This window comes from Meleagris gallopavo, chromosome 5 (genome assembly GCF_000146605.3).
Source record: "Meleagris gallopavo isolate NT-WF06-2002-E0010 breed Aviagen turkey brand Nicholas breeding stock chromosome 5, Turkey_5.1, whole genome shotgun sequence".
Classification (NCBI taxonomy): Eukaryota; Metazoa; Chordata; class Aves; order Galliformes; family Phasianidae; genus Meleagris; species Meleagris gallopavo.
In genome coordinates, this window is record NC_015015.2 from 2,492,477 (window position 1) to 2,498,476 (window position 6,000).

The following is a 6,000-nucleotide window of genomic DNA, read 5'->3' on the forward strand; positions in this document are numbered from 1 at the left end:
AGAAATACTCCCACCCACAGGGTATTTAAAGGATGTTCAGAATAACTCCCCTCCTGCAAAACTAGAACTCCCTCTAAGACCGGAAGATTGAGTGCACTCGAGGATTGAAATGAAGGAAAATGTGGGTGCCAGACGTCAGTTTTGGCCGCACAAATCAACACTGCATCGTTTCCCCGTGAGGCCCCTCCACCTCGTCTTTCCTTGCACAGGGCCGGGCACATGATGTGGGTACGATCTTGCACGCTGTTGCGCAGGAGTCCTGCTCAGCCAGGGACCAGCACCTTCTGCCTGTTTTTGCTGGGGCCAGATGTAGTAATGCACGCAGGAGGCAGTTTAGGGCAGGTCAATGGGAGTCCAGCACAGGCCCTGCTGGAGGCCCCAGGGCGGTCAGACGTTTAGCTGTGAGTTTGACATGGGGATTTAGACAGGAGCAGCCTCCACACAGGCTTGTTCGTGCTTGTGCAGTGCCTGGAATGGAGGCACTGTGGCGAGGAGCAGATGTCTCCCTGCACCGCTGTTACAACATCCCCTGGGTGCTATGTGCAAGCTGCCCATCCCCACCCTCACCCCCACGCTAGGTGCCATCCCCAGTGCATGGTTGTGCAACAGTGTTTGCATCGCACCAGTTCTGAAAGTCTGAGATATCTATAGAAACTGGAGTGAGGAAAGAAAGAAAAGAAAAAAGAAAAAGCTGGCTGCTGATGTAAGAGAATTGACATTTCTGGTTCTTTGGGTGCTTGGCAACACGCATCACTCAAAAACCCAAAGGTGGAATTCCCAATGTGCTGATCACCTGCTGGCTGCTTTCTTCTAACCTGGCTGTGGGTCTGCCTTGTACCCATGCTGAACACTGCACCGCGAGGAACGTGCCTGCATCCCCTCTCATTTTCCCCTACCTTCAGACCCTAGCTACTCAGCAGCCAAAGACATCAGGGCAGCAGTGACACCAGGAACATTGTTCTCATAAGCCACAAGCACGTGTTGCTTTCATGAGCGCTGTGACCAGATATGGAAACCTATTTGGAGAACCTTGACACGTGTGCACATGGGATCAATATGACAATCAGTTAAAATCAGTGGTGGAGGCATTGTACAGAAGGTATTATTTATGCTACATCTAGCCATAAAGTGAAAAACCAAGCCTATGGGGTTTAGGTGGTGCGTGCTGTAATTGATGGCTCAATTACAGTGTACCTGAGCATGACACTGATCTGTTCCATTTTTCTGTTAAGGTCTGTCTCAGTTTCTCATTGATCACCTGAGAATTAATGTCCTGCACAAGCACCGTGGAACATGGTAGGGCATTGCTTCAGCACTAACAGCATTTTAAGGAAAATGAGAAAAGAAGTGCTTGTTTGCTTTTCCTAATGGATTAACTGGCCTTCTTAAGAGATGATTTCTCTCTGCTTCTCTCATTTAACTGTGTGGTCGTCTGGGATTCACCACAGTTTCTCTTTTTTTTCGCTTCCAGCATTTGAGTGTGGTTACTGACCCTTCCTAATTGCTGCCGTAAGGTGTTGAGCAAGGAAGGAGGAAAGCCCTGCTCCCATTTTGGCAACTGTTTGCATATTGCCTAGGTTACCGCTGACTGGAAAGGGAAGAGCTCACAGCTGCGGCATCCTTGGTCTTCCCCAGCCGAGTGATGAGCTGTGAAATGAACAAAATGCAGAGGAAAGCATCAATAAATAACAACAGTCCTCTCCGTTTGAGCAGTTGACCCTCCACACTCCTGAATTAGTTGTTCCCAGGACAGCAATGTGGGATACTTGGGCACTGTACGGTTGGTTGGGTGAGCTCACGTGGAGCATTAAGAGATTTGCTGAAGTCTCACTGTGAAGCAATGGCGGAATTGGTTACGTCTCCTTTCTTTTCCAGACTGGCCTATCATCTTTAATTTTAAATGAGAAAATCCTCACATCTCTCTTTCCCTGTGTTGCAGTGAGGAAATATGGTGCCTGTAAGGAAAGTGCTGTAGGCGATCAGCACCATCCATGGTCTGGATGCAGTGAAAGCAATGTGGGCTGCTCTGCTGAGTAGGTCAAAGCAACTTTAACCTCCTTGTGCTCATCACAGGCATGCGGGATCCTCTCCCACCGTGTTCAGCCCTGCTGGAAGTCCCCATTGCCAATGGGATGGGAGCCAGCAGCTTGGCAGAGAGAGTTGGAGAACTGGTGGGCCTGGTACCATAGAGCTTCTGCACCATGGAGGGCCATGTAACTCAGGCTGCGTGTGCTGCCCTATGTGTACCTGCTCCACCTCCTGGGATACTCTTGCAGTCATCTCTCACCTGATGCTGAATTAGGGAACCCAAAATGTTCAGTGGGGTCACAGCCCAGGCAGTGTTCCCTCCCATGGTTTCTCACTCATGGTTATAGGTGTCTGTCTCGTGGAGATGAATCTCCTCTTTTTCATTTTGGTGCTCAAGTACCTCTCATTTACTTCAGGAGCCTCTGGAATTGGCATTTTCTCTGTAGCCATCAGAGCCGGAAACCTTTATTTCCCTAATAAAAGCTGAGATTTTCACATAATAACACAATTCTGGTAACTAGAGCTTTAAGAAAAAGGTCAGATAATGTGACACTTGCAATAAAAGCTCAAGATTTGACAAAGCTGTATTTAGCGCAGTTCCCAGCTGAACGTGGATTTGCCATTATGTGTTCAGTATAAAGTACACTTACATTTATTCCAGGAAAGCTCTAATGCAACCTGCTCCTATTAGCTAAATAAAAATTAAGTTAATGCTGCCATTTACTTTTAAATTTACTGAAAGTATCAGAAGAGAAAGAAGGCAGAGAAGATTTCTGTCGATGAGTCGCTATAGAAATATGCAATACTGGCAAAAGTACTGCTCAGTGTTATTCATTAATATTCACAGTAGACTTCACTAATTATAGTCTGAAGCCACGCTTCCTTGTCTTTGCTTTGAGGTCTGTAGGGGAACGTGAACCCAAGGGCCAGCAGGAACTTGCCCAGATTTTGGGAGGCATCTTCTCTCCCTGGGTCCCTCGGCGTGTGCTGGGTGCCTTCTACAGGTGAGATGTCCCATGTCCCCGTTGGTCCTTGTCCTGCTGGGCGTTTGGTGTCAGTGCAGGGCTCTTGTGGGAACTCGTCATGCTCCCATTTTCCCAGCTTGGTTCTGGCTGGACGTGAGATGCCCGCCAGGCCAGCTTCCATGGCCTGAGCGCCACCAGCAAAAGCTTGCAAAGTATATGATGGCGGAGAAAATGAATGCAAGTTCTGGCAAGGGACTGTCCTTGGCCCAGCTTGGATTAGGAGACTTTCTCTGCTTTATGATGGATGCTGGGCTTTGGTGTCCATGGCGCAGAGCATTGGTGGACATGCGGATTAAAATGGCTCAGGAATAATCCTTTTTTTTTATCTAAACTGTAACTTTCACCTCAAAAGACTTTACAAGAGCGCCGATAACTCTTTATCTAGTGAAGAGGATTCTGCTACATGTTCCTTTTGAGAAAAGCAGAGAAATATGTCAAAAATAAGCTGTGCAAATCATATTAAATGTCATAATTGGGAGTGTGAAACCATTTTTTGACCAAATTTGTGTGTACTACATTCACAGAGTCTCTTCTAGAAGCATGCTGTGTTCCATTTTCCTTTATTTCACTACCGAATGAGATCTCATTACTTCTTAAACACACATCCTTGCTTTTTATCAGCACCGCTGAAACATAACGTGATTTCACATATTCTCTCTATTGTTTACCAAAACGTCTTTAAATGACTGAATCCAGTCCTGTATTAGCCTTTCAGTGTGGGCTTCATTAGGCAGGAGTATCACGGGATCTGGCTCGAGCCTCTGCTCCTTCCTTTCTGATTGCTAATTAAGAAGTTTCATGCCATTGATCAAATTTTGATGGTGAAAGGCTGTTTTCCTATATTCTGAGAATGCACGAAGAAGCATTGCTGGTCTGGTGTTTCAGGGAAGGAGTGATTAGTGGCTATGCCTCGCATCTAGAGTAGAGTAGCATCTACTGGAAATTAAATGAAATGACAGCTCAGAAATGAGAAGCACAACCCAGCGTTGGAAGCACAGAGGTGTCTGTACCTTCTCCTCAGACATGAGCTTTCTGCAGCCTGCAGGGCAGAGTGATGAGCTGAAAAGCAATCTGACTCTGCTCACATAGCAAGTCGCCGTGGCATATTCCTCAGTTGCTTCATCGAGGCACTCAAATGGTGGGAGAAGCCTGTGCCTGGTCTCATAGCGAGGGGTACTCACTCCTCCAGCTTTCCTCCATGAGCAAGGAGGAGAGGGCTCTGCAGGGAGGTGATGCGCAGCCTGTTTCTGCTGGCATTGTTTCGTATTGTTTCATACAGGTAGCCTGAACCGTGCGAAGGAGGGAAGGTACTTTCACTAAGTGGGCTGCCATTGATTTTCATATTTTCATAGGTATTAGAGAGGAAAAAGAGCCATTCAATCATCTAGTCAGTATAATCAGGGCAGAACTACTCCCTGCTGGACATTTACTGGTGGTTTGTCAACTCTGGTTCAGGAAATTGAGTTGTAGTGTTCAATATAATGGATTCTAAATTTCCATTTAATATCAGTTCTCTTTGGTTTCTGCTTTTACATTAATGCATTGATGCGCTTTATATTGATTGACTTTTCTCAGTGTAATGAGAACAAAATGCCACTTATCATTTAAGTCATTTAACTCAAACTAGCAAGCTATCAAGCTAGCTCCTCCCAGGAGAAAACCATAATGGCTACAGCACAGCCACCTCGATACAGAAGTGTTGGTAAGATGGATAATTCTACAAATGCTTTAATTTATTTCAAAACAAGGGTAGAGAGTTATACAGCTGAATACAACATCAAAAACTACTCTGACAGTGAGTTAAATCATCGTGCACTAATCTTGTCAGTCCTACTTGTCTTCTGCTTCCTAATGATTCCATGTATCCGATGTGCTTAACTTGCTTTTTCACAGCTAGAGAAACTCTTCAAAATCAGGTGAAACAATGCCAGCGTAGAGTTAACCTGAGTTTAGGCACTGCTGGGTTGTATCTGCTGTACCACGAGGCTCTGCTGGAGATGGACTGAAGGAAGAAGAGGAGCCCCATGTCCCTCCCTCCCCTCATCCATTAAAGCAGATGCTGCTCATAGAGGGTTACTCAGAGATTTCAGTGTCGCAGCAGACATAGCATGAGAACAAATGACAGAAGTAGGTTTTGGCCCTTGTAAATGGGTTGCTGAGAAGATGCTGTGCTTACTGCCGTGCTACATTAACAAAAATATATATTGTTACTTAATATGAAAAATAGTACACCCCTGTAACACCAGGATGTTACAACCACGTTCTGGATTTTAAACCCCCACCAATCTGTTCTGCAAATGCTGCCAAACTATTACTGCTGGAAGAAAGGTCTGCACTTCAACATCTGTACAGCACAGATGTGGACCAGTGTGAAGTGCAATCCAAAACTGCCAGAAGGCAATTAAAGTGTTCCTGTTCTTAGTAACACATCACTGGACTTACATAGAGCATTAATTCTGTATATCGGGTGACAGCTTTCCCTGTGTGTTGTGGAAAAGCTGTATTCCTGTGATGCATTCCTTGCACTAGATTTTTATAAGTTTGGGGTAAAGAACTAAAGCAGATGATGGAGCATTTTCACAGAATAATGCAGTCTTTTTTAATTATGAATCTGTGGGGGAGATATGAGGAGGAAGAAGCATCCAGATCCTCTCTTCCTCTCTTTTGTGTTCTGTCTGCCATCACTTACTGTACGACATCTCACCCAGAGCGTGCAAATATTGGCAGAAGCTCAGCTCTTAGGCGATCTTTCTCTGAGGTGTTCTAATCCAGCCTGAAAACACAAAAGCCTCAAGACCACTTCTGAATCTGTTCTCATTCTTTGCCCCAACCCCCCCTCAGACAAAGAAATAAATAAACAAACAAACAGCAAAAAAAAAACAAGGAAAAGTTAATTACAAATAGACTGCTGGAGAATCTGAAGTGCACTTGGAGGAAAAGTGCTGCT